General features: G+C 46.1%; 1 protein-coding gene across 6 annotated transcripts in view; it reads left to right on the forward strand.

Moving 5' to 3' along the window:
- The window catches only part of NTM (neurotrimin), a 915,694-nt gene that overhangs the window by 672,128 nt on the left and 223,597 nt on the right, over nucleotides 1-19,969 (forward strand). The window lies entirely within an intron of this gene.

Consider the following 19,969-nt stretch of genomic DNA (forward strand, 5'->3'; position numbering starts at 1 on the left):
AGCACTTTTTTTTTTTTTTTTGCAATTTAAATAGGTTGAGGAGTTTATAAATTGTCAAATGCTAGATCTATTTTGTTTAATACAGTTTTTCCTAATTTATCTCTTTTCCATCCTCTTTTACTATAAGGAAGAAAAAAAAACTAAACAAACAAATAAAAATGGCTCAGGCCTTCTACACTTTGCTTGGAAATCTCTTCAGCTAACTAGCCAGGTACATAACTTATAAGACCTATCTTCTACTCACTGTAGGACACAATTCAACTACATTTTCTGCTGCTATGTGGCTAGGATTACTTTTCTTCCAGTTTTCAATAACATGCACTCATTTTCTTCTGATACTTCACCAGAAGTGCTTCTACTGCCCATATTTCTACCAATAATCTGTTTAAGGCAATCTAAGATTTTTCCATCATGTACCTAAAAATTCTTCCAGAATCTATCCATTATCTGGTTCCAAAGCCAATTCCACAGTTTTATATTTGTTCCAAAAGCACACCATTTTCTAGTACTACCATCTGTGTTAGTCAAGGTTCAAACAGAAAGAACCAGTAAGAGACATGCATTAAGGGTTTATTGCAGGAATTGGCTGATACGATTGCGGGAGCTGGCCAGACAAGTCCAAAATTGCTAGGGCAGGCTGTCAGGAGAGTCGGCCGGAGCCCTGTGGGACAGGTGGGAGATGCTGTCCACACTGGAATTTCTTCTTCTACCCAGATGTCTCAGCTCTGCCCGTCATGTCTTCCAGCTGATTGGATGAGGTCCATTCAAATTATCTAGGATAATGGACTTGAAGTCCTCTGATTTTGCAAATGAATCACATCTATAAACTACCACCACAGCAGCATCTACATTACTGTGTGCTTGAACAACTGAGCATTATTCCCGCCTAAGTTGATACATAAAACTGACCATGATGCGGGGCCACAGTGCTTGCTGTGGTAGGTGCTGGAGATGCTTGTGAGTAGATTAAAATTAAATGCTATGGCAGTAGACTGTTATCTTCACACCAGTGAAGCAGACATGGACTGAAGTACAACTCCATTGGACATGATTATAGTAAGAATGTAGGGAAGAATGTACAAAATGCTTAGAAATTAAATGTCTAAAAAAAGGAGATAGTCTAACCTGGAGATTCAGAAGGTCCATGAACTTCCCATAATTATACGCTGCGTTTGTGTGTGGGAGAGGGGGAAAATTGAGACAACACAGGTATTTTTCTGAAATCAGAGTCCATAATTTAAATCAGATTCACAGAAAGTTTACTCTTTTAATATTAATAGGCTATAAAGTACTCCCTCATTTATACGGAGTAGCTGGGTCATATACCAGGAGGAATAGTCCTGCATCAGGAGTCCAGACGATGCATCTAATAAAATCGTGCGCTCACAAACCCACACCCACCTGGACAGGCCAGAGTCAACCCCTGGAGAACTCAGAGGCCTTGCTGATAATAGTTCTCACGGGGATCGTTTGGGGCAGAGTCAGGAGGTGCCTGGTACCCCGGAGCCTACTAAGGTAAGTTTTCCACGACAAACGGATGCCTCCAGGCGCAGACCAATGACTGGGCGGAGCGAGGCGGGTGGCCCTTGGACACGCCCACTGCATGCAGCCCCTCCACCGACTGCAGACGGGGTTAGCGCACACAGATGGCTGCAGACCCCCAGGCAGCCAGCACACTGTAAAACAATATTAACATCACTGCCTTTTGGATACCACATCTTGTAAACCCCGGGATATGACAAGCCTCTTTAGAATCTTCTTTGATTGTGTTACTCAGTCTCCCACAGGGAAGCAGGGAGGAGTAGGGGGTAGATACCAGAGGAAACATGTAATTAGGAGTCTCTTGGAACAATAAGGGTTCTCAAACACACATGCATGAGATTGATTTGTTGCTTTCGGTATTTCTGTTGATGAGTAATTAACCGAGTTTTGGGTGAGTGTGGGCCAGCGTGGGCAATCTGATTGGTGTGAACCATGGAGAAGGAAAAGTTCCCTTCAGCTGTGTGTTCAGAGAAATACTGACTGGAGACGAATCGAAGGGAAGGAGCGGACTTTCCTGAGAGATGCCATTATGGTAATGTCCCAACGTGTTCTCAGGCCCAGGCGAACCGTTCCGGTACCACCCTCGTTCTCCCTTCTAGGGAAGACAGGAGGCCTGCTTCTGCAGGGGAGGCTGTGTGCACAGGCCCGCCTGCGCCTCCCCGGGAGAGAGCCGTGGCTGCCTCTGTGGCTCTCGGCTGCCGCTGGTACTGCAGCGTCCCTTGCCACGGGGGCTGTGCGCTGACCTACCCCGGGGGCGGGAGCCGTTTATTTTACTGCTGGAGGAATAGAGGCTTTCTCCTGGGAACTCTTCTGAGAGAAAAACGAGCTTCTCACAAACCCTTTCTGAAAGCGGTATGATGACCGTATCCGAGGACAGTGTCTTTTCTGAAAAATGAGGCTGGTTTAAGGGTCCAGCCCTCGACCCGCTGCCTGCAGCCCCCAAGTCTCTCAACCCTGAGAAGCTGTAGCTCTGCTTGTCCTGGGACCGCTTGGTCTGAGCGCCACCGGCCTGAGAGGACAGAGTTCAGCCAAATTAAGTGGCCTTCTAAGTTAAAAATAGGATGCCAAAATGGGAATGTTTGTATTTGCGAAGGGACTCTAAATAATTTTTTTTGTTTGTTTATTTTGGAGAGGTAGGACATGCAAACGATCATCCCGGGGTCTCAGTGTACCCCACCAGAGAGCTGAGAGCAGAGGGGCCGTCTTACCCATAGGAGTGCTCTGTGACCTCAGGGGGCGGTGCCTGTGGGGTGACTCGCTGCCGCCCCCAACAGTGCAATGCCTCATGTGCAGTAAGTTTGTTAAATATTTGGCCCCTTGGATAAACAACGACCTCTGGAAATGACACGTGACGGACATTGTCCAGAAGAAGTCGCCTCATGCGCTTTCCGGAAAGGTGTCTGAGGTACGCAGGGCCACTTAAGGAGTGTGCAAAGAGGTTGAAAGTGCCCCGACCTGGAGCAATCCTTAAAAACCAGACCTCCATGATGAAATCCACCAAGCTGACTGTGAAGATCAATGCAGTTTGGAAATAAAGCTCCATTAATCCGTCTTTCCCGTAGTTCAGGCGCCAGTGTGGTCAAAGGTCGCACACAGAGGCCAAAGCGCGTGCTGTGGCTGAGGAGCCTCTGCTCCCTTGAAGGGTGCTGTGCTGCCTGCCGGCGGTCCCAGGATTCCGTTCCTTGTTTCTGTAGGCAGCCCTCATCGCCAGCACGGGCCTGTTCTGAGTTTGCCTGGCCATCAACCCACACTCGCACGTGCTGTCCCATCCAGCCACAGACTGCAGAGGACACTGCGGGTGTGCTAAGAGGTTTCTTTAGGGACTTTTGGGGGCTCAACGTGATTTGAACGTGTGCTGTCCGGCCACCGCCACAGCAATGGTTCTAACTGGCGGAGGATGAGTCTTGAAATGTCACAGGAAGATTTATCTCTCGACACAGACTCTCCCTCAACCCAATTTGCAATAGGCCACAGGATAATGGGTTATTTGGAAAATAATGCACAGTCTCAGCGGCTTTTGTTTTAGAATGAACTTGGTTGGCTCCTTGAAGCAAAAGGGCACGCGTGGGAACGACAGGCATAGGGACTCTCGGCAGTGGATGCGGGAGGCAGGCCTTGTCTACCCAGGACTTGGCGGAGTCTCTGCTCCTCCAGGTGCCGTTACGGTCACTGTGGGAATCATCAGGCAGTGGGTGGAGAAACCTGCTCTGAAAGTTAAGGGCTTGTGAAGAAACATGGGGCTTGACATTTTGAACCTACTGCATCAGCACCAAGGATTAATTTCAGAGAAGATAATTCACGATAAGCAGATTGTCCCCACTCTCTTTCGGTTTCCCAGGAAAACATATTGTGTTGATTTGAAGGTGCCATCAACTGCAAGGTGCTTGTTCATTGAATAACAGCTTTTTTGCACTGGGAGTAGGAAGATGGGTCCCCTGTTCCAGGCACATGCAGATTATACGATAAATTTCGAATTCAGAAATGTTAAAATGTGAAAACATGTTTTTCAAAACTGAGGTAAACAGTATTTTTGGTGGCCCACCAGCAAATGTTCCACAGACATTTGCTCTAGAATCTTACCAATGGGATTTCAGATTGATATCTTAACCTAGCTAAGGATTTTATCTTTTAGTTGTTGGTTTATACATGTGCACAACTAAGCCAGAAGAGAAATTCTGATTATCGGGAGTTCGAACAAAGCCTCTGACATCTCCAAATGGTGCTGGATTTCCATGCTATTATTAGCTTGGAGAATATAGATAATTGCAACCTACACAGAAATCTAAAAATAAAGTGTTTATTCGTTATCTCTAAAGGATTATTATTTTTTTTTAGCACATAGCCTTTTTCCAGAAAGGTTTATAAGTGCTCAGATTAAAGGATGACTCTTTCTAATCTCCCTCCCCCTAGAAGTTTGCAGACAAAGTGAAATGACCAAAAGACAAATCAGGAGAGAAAAGAAAGCGCAGCATAGTTCTTATTAATTTGTCTGGGAGTGTTTGAGAATTGGGGGAAAATCTAATTCTTCTTACGCGATAGATAACCTTTATCATGCTGGCATTTACCTGACTAAAGTAAACATTGATAATGTTGGTGGGTATGTAATCAATGCATGCTTTTATCATTTATTTTTTTAAACTACAGACATAATAGTATTGATTACTCCATGCATTTAATACTAATAGCTGCATTAATCTGACTTAATGAGTACATATTGTTGAAACAGTTGTCTTACAACTGCAACCTATTTTTAGCCACAGCCCTGCTTGCTGAATATTTCTTTACTTCATCTATACGTTTGACTTGATTCTTACCTGCCAAGGGCCCACAAATGGTAAATGTTTTAGGCCTTATGGACCAGACTGTGTCTGCTGCAAACTACTCAACTCTGCCGTTGAAACAAGGAGCAGCTATAGATACTGTGCAATCCACCAGGCACAGCTGTGCTCCAGTAAAACTTCACTTGCTGAAACTGGCTGGGTAGGATTTGGACCACAGGCTGTATTTGCTAATCCTGCCTGTGGTCTAAGGTTTGAAAAAGAAACCCTGCCCTGGCAGGTGTGGCTCAACTGGTTGGGCGTCATTCCATGAAGCGAGAGGTCACCAGTTTGATTCTGGGTCAGGACACATGCTTGGATCGTAGGTTTGTTCAGTCCCCGGTCAGGGCATGTATGAAAGGCAACCAACCAGTCGATGTTTCTCTCTCATGTTGAAGTTTTTCTCCTTCTCTTTCTCCCTCCTTCTGTTTCTCTAAAAATGAATAAATGAAATCTTTAAAAAGAGAGAGAGAGAAATAAACCCTAATCACCACCCTGAAGGTCAACTATGTAGAAGGCATGGTTCAGCTCCATGGTGACAAGGTGGTCAGCTTCCCTCTTTTGAGATAATGCTCTCATGAAGGGCAGGGAAACGAAAAACTCTTAAGCAAATAAGATAAAATGTTAGTTGGGAATAAACTCTATGTGGAAAAAAGGTGATTTGCTAAAGGATACCTTACACACGGGGGGCCATAATTTGTAGTGAGGAATTACAGGGTTTTGCAGATGAAGCCATTTATTTGAGACCCATACCAACATTTTCTAAGGAATCCTGCATCATATCCCTTCACCTCAGTTTTCTCGTAGCAATACCTATCTCATAGGGTCACATTGAAGATTAAAAATAAGGTTTCTGAAGGATCTTTTGTGAACCAGTAACTTACATGTTCATTTCATCTTATTATTAATATTATTTTGATGCTGTTTTATCACCCATATCTTTATTGTTCTTCACATTTGCCTGAAGTTTTGTTTCAAAACATCACAGAGACTCTTTAAAGGGACTGGGTGGACTACAATTCTTTGCCTTTCATTTGCACTTAAGAGAGAATTCCTCTAAGTCATTGGCAAGTTGAAGCCGCTATCTTCATATTCAGCTGACATGAGAAACCAGTGTTTAATATTCATACTTTACTCTTATAGAGTATCTGTCATTGTCAAAAGCCGATCCTATGGCCTTGTTGGAAACATGTAAAAAACGGGTGAGCTGGTCTAGACACTCAAAAAGAGTGTGAAAAAATACCTCAGAAATTTTCCCTGCCCATTAGAAACTTCATAAATAGCTATCGATAAAGGTGATGCATGACAAACTTAGATAATTAAGCTTTATCATGTTCAATTCTCTTTCTGATTCAAAATAGCATCTGAAATGTATATTCCACTTCTGCTTACTAGAGGAAGCCTTCAATAAAACTCAGAGCTCTTAGAAAATTCATGCCTACAAAGTGGAAATAGCAAAAAAATAACACAATAGCAGCTAACTTTTGCTGAGTCCTTAAGAGCCAGGAGCTGTGCCTGATACATTGGGTTTAGTTGTTTCCTAGACCCCATAATAAGCTCCCACAGCCTTCAAAGGTAGTACCATCCCCATGGAACAGAAAAGAAAATGGAGGTTCAGGCATTCTAAGCATCTTTCTCAAAGTCACCTGGCTGGTATTCGGCAGGAGCCAAACTCAGGCCTGGATCTGCCCAACCCAAAGCCAACAAGCCCACGCTCCATTTATGACACAGGAGTCTCTAAGATTTTTGATTGCTTACATCCACCAATAGAAAAACAAACCACACAAAATAAAGCACAGAACAACAATTATAAAAAAAAGTATCACTCGTATGTATGGGTGCATATGTAATATATGTTTGCATATGACCCACATTATGTATATATTTACTAACAAGTTAAATTTTTGCACCGTTATACTATTATATACTGAGCAAATGATCAGTAAAAAAAAAATGTAAGAAAGATGCATTAAAGAAGTAAACATTAACGGAACAACCCATATTTTCTTTGTGCGAGGGGATTACCATCTGCTTCCGATGATATGTGTACTCTGCAGACCACTACACCAGACCACTCTAGCAGACTAAATAGACACGTGAGGCCTCACAGTATTATGTGTCCCTGGCAAATCCAGCTGAATCTCTGCGTGTAGCCCTGCCTACATGGGCCTTATCCCCCAAGAAATCCAAATGAGGGCTGCGTGGCCTGGTGAGGCTGGCTCCGGCGACAGGAGCTGGCACTCACTGGTGCATGGCCTTAGCCCTAAGGAAATCAATGGCATGTCGGTTAGATGTCATCAGGAGCAGAGCTTAGCCTCCCACTGAGCTGTTCTGGCTGCTGCGACAAGGAGCTTACCACCTGGGCGCCCGGGTGAGTGCTCCTGGGCGACCCCAGCAGTACACTCTGGCCATTTCAAAAATGAACTGCTTCTTCCAGGGCACAAATATCTTGCTAATTAGCAATTAGTTGTCAAGGGAGAAGAAGCGGAGATGAACGGGATCTGAAATAGTCTCCTAAGAGACATGGGGGGGGGAAGCAGCACTTAAAAATGAGCCAGATAGAAACAGGGAGCTGCCTCATTTGGGCGAGATGTCTTGAGTTGTTTTTCTAAATGTTTTAGATTCAGCAAAGGGCCCCAATGCATTCTGCCAAGTGCTTTTCCCTTTAATTTTTAAATGCATTTAAATTTCAAGGGGAATTTAATCCGTATGTTTCTGGTTCTTTTACACTTAACTCATCAAAATGTTGTTCTTTAAGAGCTGTTTGATCTGTAAGGCTTATGGGCCTTTGTAATAAGCCTTTTCAAAACCTCTTTCCCCTTTTTGAATCAGCAAATGTAATTGTGCCAATTCTGAATGGGATTTGAATGAAGAGAAGTCCACCTTTAGGATTAAAGGCAGAACCTTGAGGGTATCTGAGCTGACTTTGCAGAGATGCACCCTTGACCCTCACATGGTAGTGGGCCCAATGGCATCATGGGTCCGCTTGGTATAGGGAGAGAAACTTGCTGTGAGCCCAGAGCAGAGGCAGTGTGAGCCTCGGAGGGTGTGCACCTCTGCTAGACAACCAGGGAACGTCTGGATGAGCCGCAGAAGCCCCCAGTTCATCCTTCCACTCAGTGGCATCCATGACACAGAGTAATGTAAATAATGATATCAATAACGACAGCTAATATTCAGGAGCACCAGCTACACTGCCAGCTGCTTTTCCATGCCTCATAGGTATGACTGCCCTTAATCTCATCACAGCTCTGTGAGGCGGGTGTGGAGCTAGTGAACTTCACAGGATACCAGTTTAGGATTTAGAATCAGCTGATCTGGGTTTGAATCCAGCATTGACATTTATAAACTCTAGTATACCAGGAAAGTTCTTTGTGCTCCCCAAATTGTGCTTCCATGTGTTCTTCTTGTTATTGTTGTTGAGGATGCTGCTGACGATGCTGTCATTGCTCTGCTGTCTTAGGGGACAGCCATTTCTATTGTTAGCTACTAGCGTTAGATAGTTGTTCCTTTTTTTTTTTCCTTTTTGTTTCTGCTTCTGTGTCAAAATCTCTTATATTACATGCCCTGGCCAGGTGACTAAGTTGGCTGGAGCATTGTCCTGTGCACCAAAAGGCTGCAGGTTCTATATCCCTGGTCAGGGCATGTATGGAAGGCAACTGATCGATGTTTCTCTCTCACATCAGTGGTTTTCTCTCTCTTTCAAATCAATAATGATACTAAAAAACGTATCCTCAGTGAGGACTAAAAAAACTCCTGTATTACCAATCATGCCTATTAGTTCTAAAACAAAGTTAAGCTAACTTCTCTTCTACATATGAGGACTTCACACACTTGAAGACAATCATAATATGCCCCAAACTTCTCTTTCCAGGGTTAATAACCCATATTTGATTTGTCGTTTCCAGGAGGCACCGTTTCCTGACCTCCGTCTTACCAGGCTGTGCTGTCCTGATGCACTAGCAGGAGCACAACGCCTTAGGCGAGGTCTAATCAGCATGAAGCACAATGGAAACGTGCACGCTCTTGCTTTTCATTTTATCTTCTGATGAATATGGTCTTGCAATCCTTCAGCTAGGGGAAGTCACATTACGGCTTTCTGTTCCTCCAGAGTCAGTGTCCGTAATGTGAGATTTTTAATAGGTGGATTGTACTTCTGTAGTTGATTTTGTGTTTCAAAGTGGGATATTTTCTTACAGGCCCTGCTGAATTAATAAAAATAAATAGGGCTTTAACAGGGAAATGCACGTTGTGCTATTTAGATGTTAAATGGGGATGTGGCCAAACAGGAAGAGTTTCATGAATTCTTGTTCACATAGTAACTGAATTCATAGCCTGTGGATCCCAAGCCTTCAAAGCATTATTCTGAAGAGTTATTGTGAAGCTCAGGTAAGTTTTATCATGAAAGAATGCTGAAAAATCGATGGCCTTTGGCTTCCCACTGAGTAAGCGACTGTGAGAGAGCTTGCAGCCTGTGGAGGACATCTTTTAATTTGCCAAGTGACTCCGTGCACAGCCACTGTGGCAGGCATCCACCAGCTGTGCCCACGTGGCCCGCTCAGCTGGACTGCTTTTCAAAGGACAGGGCTCATCTACCTTAACTTGGTATTAAAATTCCACGTCAAAAAGATCATCATTGGGTTTGAACATTTGCATGAACTCCCAGCAGCGAAGGGTAGACGGCTTTGCTCGACAAAGGCAGCTCCCGTCTAGGCCAATGGGCAACTCCCCAGGAGTGCTTTGCCCATTGCTGGGCGCTGTGCTGAACTGGGCAGGCCCAGGCGCTGGCCGTCTGCTGGTCTTGCTGGTGACTCTAGCCATCCGTCCGTTTACCTTTTACTGCTTTTCATTTCCATTTCTTCATGGGTTGTGACAACGTCTTTAAGCTTCTCTGGCCCATTTTGCCTGTGATCTGGGCAATGCCTGTGGCCCTTACTTAATCAGAGAGCTTTTCAGATGCATCTTCATGGAATTTTTTCCTCCTGCCCAGAGTTCTTGGTCTGGATTTTAATCTCTGAAAAACAGTTAAATGTACTTGTTTCATATGATGTTTTTTTCTGAAAGATTACATAGAGATCTAATAGTTGGGGAGCTTATGACAAGTAGGAATAAAGAGCATTGATTAAGCCATAGCACCTGCATTCCTTATGTGCACCCAGCTCAGTGCTAGATATAGGGGAAAAAAACAAAAACAAAAACAAAAAACGGGCCTTGAATGTAAGGTCCCCTGTCCTCTAATCAGTCTTGGTGACTATTTAATGTGGTGGAGGGATACGATTCATGTGTAGGAATAGAAGCATGTGTGAGAATATGCAAGTGGGTGCTAAAGAATTTGGTACAGGGTGCAAATTCTGTGCTCATTCAATGAGGAATAGCTCCCTGTAGGACGAAAGAATCCAGAAGGCAGGACAGTATCTGGTCTCTTGAGCTGGATAGGATTTAGGTCGGTGCAGGAAATGGTGAGATTTTAGAATGAGGGTAGGTTATTGGGACATTATCTTGCACATGGAAACAAACACACACTTACACATAACACACAGACACAAACACATGTTTACACCACAGAAGCTATAAACCAAAGACATTTTATCAACCTTTAATTTTCTTATAACTGAAAGCTATACATCTGCTGTTGCAAATAACAAAGTACATTGGCATGTTTCTAGTAAGACTTACTTTTCACTACCTAAGAAGACAAACACTATTCCTTCTGAAAGGCAGAGTAGCTCTTTAAATCTACTAACACTTCTCTGAAATAATGTCCAAAATAACTATCAAAATAGTATATGAAATAGCCCAATTACTGGCACACAGAAGAAAAAAAAACACTGTAGTTTGCTGTGTATAATGCACACCCACACTTTTGTGTGCATTATACATGGGATTATTATTCCTATGACGTGTAATCATTATACTCATGTATAATGTGCACCCTTATTTCTCCCTCAAAAATTTGGGCAAAAAATGCACACTATATGCAGCAAAATATGATATATTATTTATTATTTGTACACTCTAGAACGCTTATTGTGTGCTAAGCACTCTCTCAAGTGTTGATATCTCTCTCTTTCTCTCACTCATATAATAAATACATTTCCTGTGTCTAGACCCTCACAACAGCCCCTGAGGGTAGGCGGTGTTACTACCCCATTCACAGATAAAGAAAACCAAAGCGTATGGAGAGATGAAGCTGATGGAGAACAGAGTTAATAAGTGATGGGGTGAAGCAATGAACCAGGCATTCTGACTCCAGAATAAGGCGAGTAATTAAACAGTGTGCTCTATGTAATAAAATTACCCAAATCTGCCTAGCAATCCACCCTTGGCCGAGAATCTTTTTCTGCTCGGGTGCTGCCTCGTTGGTCCTGCACAGCTTTCCCTTGGCAGAAGAGCATGGCATCTGGGAGGACCCCGAGGCGCAGAGACATTTCTCCCAGAGGCCTGGCTGCGTCCCGCTCAGTCCCTCCCCCTGCCGTGTTTGTGGACCACTCATCAAAGAGCTGATCTTTCATTGTTTTTACCCTCCCACCTCTAGGGAACTTCCCATTCATGTTAGCATGTTCTCTGAACTCTGAGGTCATGCCCGGCTTCTCCGGCTCCGCCATCCCTATATCTCATGTATCCACACCACCCTGTCCTTTCCGGAGAGGAAAGCTTGTCCATTCCGTGCGCTCTCTTCTCCGCCCTCACTGACTGAGACCTCAGGCGCTGTGAGCGCTCTGCTTCCCTCCGTTTCCCCACTGCTTCCTCCCTGCACATCCTCCCTCACCGGCCTCGATGGGGCGATCCGTGGCTTCATCTACCATCGTCAGCATCCTCGGCCCTCTGTCCTGGTATCACACTCCTTTAGCCAAACTCAATTCTGAAATAAATACTAGCAGAAGAGCTTACACCGGGTGCTGCTGGGGAGAGCCCTGAAGTTCCTTACAGTGATGCCCGATACACTCATGACCTGACCCCACCTAGACCCACAGGAACACCTGCCGGCTTTGCTTTTCCTGTGTTCCATCTCTCTCCTGTTCCGAACAATGGCTATTTTCAATCTTCTCCTTAAGGCTTAACCCTTCTAATCTTATTTTTCTCTCTGATTCCAGAGGATTACTTTGCCTCTAATGTGACCTTTCTTCCTTTGGCAAAATTCTTTTAAGACTCAGTGTAAACATTTTCTTTTTAGGGAGGTTCTTCCCGATACCTACGTTTTTTTCAAAGTTGCCTATGCTTCCCAATTATGTAACATATACCACATGCCTTTGTTACTTGTTTAACTTGTTTAACCATTATCTGTAAGTTTCAAGAGTGTGACCAACATGTGGTGTGTCCCCAGCAAGTACACATTTTAGTAGGTGCCCAATAAATATTTGTTGAAAAAAATGGATGAGTGAGTAAATTAATGAATAAAAACATACACATACACCAGCACAGACGAGCTGTTGTAACCTCCTGCCCTGAGACTGTGAGCCCCTCTTCCTTTGCTCTTCTTTCCTCTTACAAAGGAGAAGCCGTTCCTTCCCACCCTAACCTTCCAGCCATGCCAGCAACCTCGTTTACTCCCCTTTTTTGGCTACCTTGTTTCATAATGTTCCTTCTCTTTCCTATACTTTTAATCTCTGTATTGTTTCTCTTTAGCAATTAGATGTGATCAAATCTATTTCACATTTAAAAATAAAATCCTTTTCTTAATTTCATGTTCAACTTCTGCTCTCTCTCCTCTGACACATTGTTTACATCCGGTGAATCTACTGCTCCAGCTCTCATTTATCTCCTGCTGTACTGACCTCTGTCCCCACCGCTCCACTGAAACGGCTTTCCCCAAGATGACCGCCGACTCTGTCATTGTTCCCTCCCCAGGGAGCCGCGCACGCAGCTCCCCAAGCTGTTCCCGTCATGGGGCATCTCTTCTCTTGGTGCTGGACGCTGCACCCTCTGGGCATACCTGGATGCTGTTTGTCATTGTTCTTGTGGCCCCACCCCCCTGTGGCAGTCAGGGGACTGCTGGCACCTCTCTGGGGTTCCTCGGTCAGCCCGCTGTTTCCCCTGGGTCCCAGTGCCCTGCACGTGTGATGACTCACTGGTCCGTAAATCTAGCCTAGTCTCTCCTCTCACTTTCAGTCGTTGTCCTCTGAGCATCTCTGTGTAGAAACCCCGCAGCCACCTCTGACTCAGCAGATCTAAACGGGTTGAATTAGTATTCCCCCAACTCCCTTACACAGTGACCCCTTACCCAGAAGAAGAAGCCAGGAACCTTGGTATCACCCCAACTCCTCTGTCTCTACTTCCCAAACCTCCCTCAAAACTGACCATTTCTCTTCTTCCTCAGCAGCACTCGGCCAGTTCACGCTGCCTTGATCTCTCAGTAGAATTGCTGTAGTGACCCCCCACCTGGCCTTCCCGCCTCAGGCTGGCCCTGGTCCAGTTTATTCCCTCTGCTACACTCAGAGGGAACCTTTGGGATGGGAATGCGATGTTACCCGTTTTCCGCTGAGAGCTTTTCATTGGTCCTCTCTCTCTGTTCAGGATGAAGTTCATCTCCTTAACTAGGCCTAGGATGTCCCAAGTCTTTTCCCTCATGATGCCTTCGTGTCTCTCATCCATCTTCAAATGTGTACCCACCCGGTCCCTTCCAAAACACTCCGCACAGTCCACATTCTGTTCTGTGGCAATACTGGGCTGACTCCAGCTCCCTCCCATCCCCTCCCTGCCCGTAGGCCTCTCCACGCTGCTCCTCCCGCCTGGCGTTCCGGTCAGAAGGTTTGTCCCAGCAGCGCATGCCTACTTGGCCCACAGAGAGCGCAGTGCACCAGAAAGGACACAGGTTGTGGAACCAGGCACCTGGCTGACCTATTTATCCTTCCATCTGTCTCTCCAGCCATCCAAAAGATACTGGATAAAGCGTTCTTCTCCTTCCTTCCTCTAAAACTCACTTCACCTGACTATCTCCCACTAGTCTTCATGCTGTATCTTAGGCATCAACCAGGCTCTAGAGAACTGTTCTTCAACACACACACGCGTCTCTCTTTTCAGATGTTGCTTTGTACCCCGAACGCCCCCGTCGTTCCAGCTTCTTCCAGTGAGCAGTCTGGTTGTCCCTATTGTGCCAGGCATTGTGCTGGCCTCCGGCCACGTTACGCACGGCGTGTTTACTTGTCTGCGCGGCAGCAGGACAGTGTGTTCCATGAGGGTCCCTAGAGCAAGCAGTTCACAACTGCATTGTGCCAGTAAGTAGCACTGCTTGTGGAGTTTGGTAAACTATCAAAAAAAAAAAAAAAATTGTTGCCTGGATGGCTGGCTAGGTAAATACTGCGTTGGCCAGAAAGTTCTTTCTTTCTTTCTTTTTTTTTTTTTTTTCTGTAGGATAGCTCTAATAGAGCTTAGCTGTCTTTAACTTTGTTTGAAACAATTTTGTTAGATTGTATTGTGGCAGCTGGCGTCAGTGTGCATTTAAAAAAAGACATGGAAATGGGTGAATTGTTGTGCAGCCATTTTAATACTGAAGATGGAAGAAAATATGCAACATTTTCAGCATAGTATGCTTTACTGTTCCAAAAATGGTAAAAACGCAATGGAAACACAAAAATAGATTTGTGTAGTATATGGAGAAGGCGCTGTGACTGATCGAACGTGTCAAAAATGATTTGCAAAGTTTCTTGGTACTATTGGCATTTTGGCCAAATAATTCTTTGCTGTGGGGCTGTCTTATGCATTGGAAGACATTTAGCAGCAGCCCTGGCCTCTACCCACCAAAAGCCAATAGCAGGAGACAGCCGACACACTGAGAATATCCAAATCAATAAAGTTATTGGTGAAAATGAAAAACATGCCTTTATTTTATGGGAAAAATACTAAACGGACTTTTTGGCCAACTCAGTAGAAAAACGGAAGACACTAGCAAACCTGGCCTCCGGTTCCACACTCAGTGCTCTTCCTAGTGCGCCGCGCTGTGTGGGGGCTCAGGGAGCATGCGAGACCCGATAGCCTCCAAGGCCCCTAGCTGTTCTCGTGGGGGCGGGGCTTCCTCTCCCTGGCTGCCTGGTGTCTCTCTGCCTCCTTTCCCCTGTGAGAGGCTCAGCGATGAGAGATCTTAGTCCTTCCCTTTAGGAAGGTAAGAAAGGTGGCTTAGCATTGCACGTATCTGAGGGATGAGGCTGTATTAGGAAGGTCTGAATGATTTGGTTAGAATGTAGCAGCCCATTGAGGACACTGGACTCCAGGTGTTGGTAAATAGAGGTTCCTTTCAGCCGAAGAGCAGAAGAGCAGCAGGCTTTTCCCCCTCTTTTATTATGATGATGATTATTATTTTTGTGGTTCCCATGGAAACAACCAGAGTGAGAGAACAAAAAAGCCAGGGAGGTTAGAGTGATGAGACAGCCCCCATATGCTTAAGAAGACCGAGCGAGGCTGTGTGTGCGCACGGGCCCCACACTCACTTTGTTCTCCTGCACATGGCTGGGTCAGGAAGAATTGCGATGTTTATTCACAGCATTTGTTACAATCGGGCTCAACAAGGAGACAACTATCAGCTTTCAGCAATTAGGGAGCCTTTAATGACAGCTCCGTCAGATTAATAGCAGGGGGAGAGAAGGCGGAGATGGAGACATTCAGAACGCCAGCCAGAGGAGTGTCAGAGAAGAAGATAGAATTTCAAAAATGGCATCGCTGGCTCCCCGGCGTTCCCCCCTCGGGTTCATCCAGCGGCATCACGCAGCCTCCTGTTTGGGTTCACTCGGTCGTGGCAAAGGCAGCTGCGGGCTGGCCTGAGACCCTCCCTCGGCCGCCCTCGCTTTGCTCCTGCCCGTCATTTGGATTCTTCACCTAAGGAAGGGAAGCCAGCCCAGGACCCCTTTTCAGAACGGCCAAAGCACAGCACTGACAATTTGAGCCACCAAGAGAGGAGCACAGGAAGCCTCCAAATGAGCTCTCCCATCCACTGCCTCCCCTGTGGCTCTGGAAGTACTGGTCACTTGGGACCATAAGGAGCAGGAGGCGCCAGGACCTATGTGGTCCATCAGCAACAACACAGAAATACACAGACTTGAAATCCCCGAACTGAGAGTGATTCATTCTGGTTGGCATTTAAGTAGAGAACACAAAAGACAAGAACCAACGAGGGCATCCGTATCCTGTGCACTGCAGTCAATATTCCCCCTTCAGTCGTGTGCACTTGTGTCTGAAAAGCCAAGGACTTTGTCCCCAGCCATCCTTGCATCTGGGTGTGCTGTGGCCAAGTGTCTAGTCTTCATTCACGAGGTGACATGTGCCACTTCCAGATTTTCCAACAGCTTTTTGTCAACACTCAAGGTGATCTTACGAGGCACATGTTAAAAAGAGAGAAACCTCATCACCTGGGGCCCCATCCAGACTGCTTAGGACAGAGCCTGAGCTGACCCTAGACCTAGTGGCCGGGAGCAGCTCACTGGTCTGTACCGGGGCCCAGGGGAACCTTCCTTTGTGCCAGCCATGGCACAATTTGAGTTTACTAGTGACAGCACTCACGACTGCTGTAACTAGTACAGCATCTCACCGTACAGTGGGGAGAAGCGGAGTGTCATTTTCTAACACACCCTTATTGCCCTGTCAGCCCCCTTCATTTGCCATAGGTCCCATCTGACTAAGTGCAGCCAAGCCTGAGGGACAGGCCCATCTCCCAGCCCGATCCTCTTTCTCCTGCAATACCACTGCCCGTTACCTGGACCCTGGACCTTTCAGGCTCTTTCTTTTTCTTTGAATGATTTTTTTTTTTTTTTTATTTTCTTCAGACCAGTGTCCTTTGATCGCAAGGAGCAACTCAGTTACACATTACCAGAGTAACAGAGTGTGTTGTAATTGGCCGGGAATCGGTCTTGAAATGGCAAGGAAAGATTTATTTCCTAGTGCAACCTCTCTAGGTGCTAATTTTGCTATAGGCTGCCAGATAATGGTTCCCACTCACAATGGGCCAGAGTTCCTAATCAGAATACAGGGCTGTAATTGGGTTGAAGGGATTTTAAATCATTAAAGTTGCATTTAGGAAGGGGAATAGAAATAGAACCCCAAGATTGAATGACTCACTTAGTATTTAATGAGGGAGTCATGGAGTATTACTTATAATATTCTCTTAATGACCTTACAAGCAATGTAACTGTCCCTGCCCTCCCGGGTCTATTCACAAGGCACAATTCTGCAGCCTCAGATCCAACACTCTGGAGCAATTAATTACTGACCCATCAAGGAGCAATCAGGCTCTGTTCCGCCAGCAGAAGCACTGATTTCTTTCCCCACCGTCTCCTTACTCGTCTTCTCCCCGTCTGCCTTGTTCTAGGGCTGCCAGGAGGGGAGTTGACATTTTCCAAGCCATAAATCATCCTGCAGTTGCTGGAAGGCCCCGCTTACCCTGAGGGCAAGAGGGTGTCTGACAGGACCACGCGAGGGCCCGAGAGCAGGGGGCGGCGGGGGACCGAAAACTCCGGGGAGCCGACCGTCTGCTGGTTTCAGGAGACGTTCTCTCGCGTGTCCACCTGGGCGGGAAGGCACCAGTGTATCCGTTCTCAATCACTAGGTTAGTTCTTTAACAGCTGGACCCCCGTATCACTGTGAAACACGCTACTACTGACCACCAGAACCAGGGGGCAAATGGTGCGATAGAAAGAGAACAGACTTTCAATGCTACACATCAGCCCTGCCTCGTACGAGGGCACATTCCCAGGTGTCGAGCATATAGGAGGTGCCAAACAAATGGTAGCTTCCCTTAATGTGATTGTGACCAGGGCTGGCCAACGGGCCCCTCCCCTCAGTAAATTTGTTTCAAGTTCAGGGACGCTCCAGCACTTCTTTTGGATTTTACCTCCAAGTACATTTGCGAGGCCCCTAGAAGCGTAAAGGGAATTTCGTAGGACTCACAAGTAGAGCGGCTGGGCAGGGCATAGGTAGCCCTTCCTGCTGCCGACTCAGGCCAGGGCCAGACCTTGTGAGAGAGCGTGTGTTGTGCACGTGCTGGGTGCTTCATGGCTAGCGCCCCCTCCTGCTAGGAACACACGATCTCCTGTAGAGTGACCTGCGTGGCCCGTGGCCACCAGCTCCACGTCAGCCAGGCTGCTGCTGCAACGCTGGCCGTGGGCTCTAGCGACCATGCCGTTCCTGGGCAACAGCAGCCTGGGGTTCTAAATTGTCAGTAACGTCCCTTGTTCCATCCTGAGTTAGGCCCTTGGGAAAGGGGCTTCGTTTCTTTCAGTGTGTACAAAATAAAATCTACACGTTTCTTTTATGCTTGCGCTGTAACCCCTCTTTGTCTCAACAATTGATGGCGGCACTGTGACGAGTCGGGCCTTCTGTGGCCTCCCCGATCCAGCCAGCGGGGAAGACTTGCTCTTGGAGGAGGGCTACCACCGCAGCCCCGGAAGGAAGGAGCGGCTTCATCAACCCCCGTGGAAAGAATGAGTTCGTGGGTGACACAGGTTTTTCTCTTTAAAATTACAGTGTTACGTTTAGCACTTGGGTGGTTGTGAAGAGGACCGCCCCTCGTGAAACAGCGACAGGGCAGGGGAGCCTGTTCACTGCGTCCACTGTGGGTCCAGGCAAATCTTACACAGCTGCCTAAAATTAGCCTTCCACCAGCCCTGCCTTCGGCCAACCTATGCGGGTACAGATGTAGGGCGGATATTTTGTTACATTGTGTTATCGGCATCCATTGAGCTTGCTAGAAAGAAATGCATCAAGATTCAGAAAGTTTAAAAAAAAAAAAAAAACTATGATATTCTTTAATTAAGAGATATCAACTGATTTAAATTTAGTAAGTGTGAAAATATCAGTAGTGATAGTGGTCGTTTACCACAAATTACAAATGATAATGCTAATTTCATACAAATCAAGACCAAAACCGTGTAACATTGCATGTGCAAAAAAGCATGCTGTGTTTTATGCAATTAATCTCTTCCCCTCAAATTGTGACTCATTTGTAATAAATCTGATAATGTCTTAAATGCACAAAAGGTGGTCCATCATTTCAAAGACTCTGCCCGAGACGCTCGTGCAAAGGCTGCCTGGCCTTGCAGCCACCTCTGTTAAGCCGTCGGACACTTGCAGGGTCTCTGCTTTTAAAGAGGACCACCTCTGTGCATTACCCACTGGCCTACTAGAAAGTCTCTTCGCAGGCTGCAGTTGTTGCTTTCTCGGGCTCTGGAATCACTGGCTGTGAACTCCGGACCGCACAGCCCAGTTTCTTGCAGAAGGGGGCCCTTTCCCAACTTTAATGCTGTTGCTTTGGCCTTTCAGTCTTCAGTTTCAGTTCTAGCCAGGCCTGGCCGCATGCCCACGGGGCACCTTTTAAGAAGTGGAGAACTCAGTCTCGTGGGCCAATGTAACTCCACAGGTGAAGGCTTATAAACCTACAGCGTCTTTGTGCAAATGAGATCTGGGGATGCAGCCCTGACCTGGGCCTCACAGCTGGCTTTCAGCCCCACATGGGCCCTGGTCCAGGCTTTTCTCTGTCGTGAACCACCCGTGCCACAGGTACACAGCACTCTGCTTCGCCGTAAGGTGAGCTGTTTCCATCAGAGCCAGAGCAATATCCGAGGGACCTGCTAAATGTTCACGTGAACTTGATGTTTACATTTAGGTGGGAAGGGTAGTTTTGTCTTCTTTATAAAGGTGCTGAATCCCCCCGAGCTGGGCAGGAGCACCAGCTGTTTACTTCTGCTGGCAGGAGCTTGTGCTTCTCTCCTTTTAGAGATCATGTCTTAATTAACTCAGTGCTATCAGAACTGAAATTATAGCAATGTTGTAAAATCAAATTATACAAGAAAGATAAAGGGGAAGGAGCTCTTCCGACCAGGGAACGGAGCACGGAGACTCTCTCTTGAGCTGGTTGTTGGCTTCAGGCTGGGTGACCCGCTGCTGTTCGGGGCACTCCAGTCACATTGTGCTCCACTTGGAAGGGCTCCTCTAACCCAGCTACTTCCAAATATTTTTTTTTAATGTAATGCCATACTGCCGTACTACTTGTATTTCGTGTTCAAGATACTCTGACATTTTCTATTCTATTCTATTTACTTCATTTTAAAAATTATTCAATTTTCCCTGGCTGGCATGGTTCAGTGGATTGAGTGCTAGCCTATGAACCAAAGGGTCCCCCTGTTCAA

Source organism: Pteronotus mesoamericanus, unplaced genomic scaffold (assembly GCF_021234165.1).
Source record: "Pteronotus mesoamericanus isolate MK-2021 breed Mesoamerican mustached bat unplaced genomic scaffold, CSHL_Meso_final contig_53, whole genome shotgun sequence".
In the NCBI taxonomy this organism is placed as follows: domain Eukaryota; kingdom Metazoa; phylum Chordata; class Mammalia; order Chiroptera; family Mormoopidae; genus Pteronotus; species Pteronotus mesoamericanus.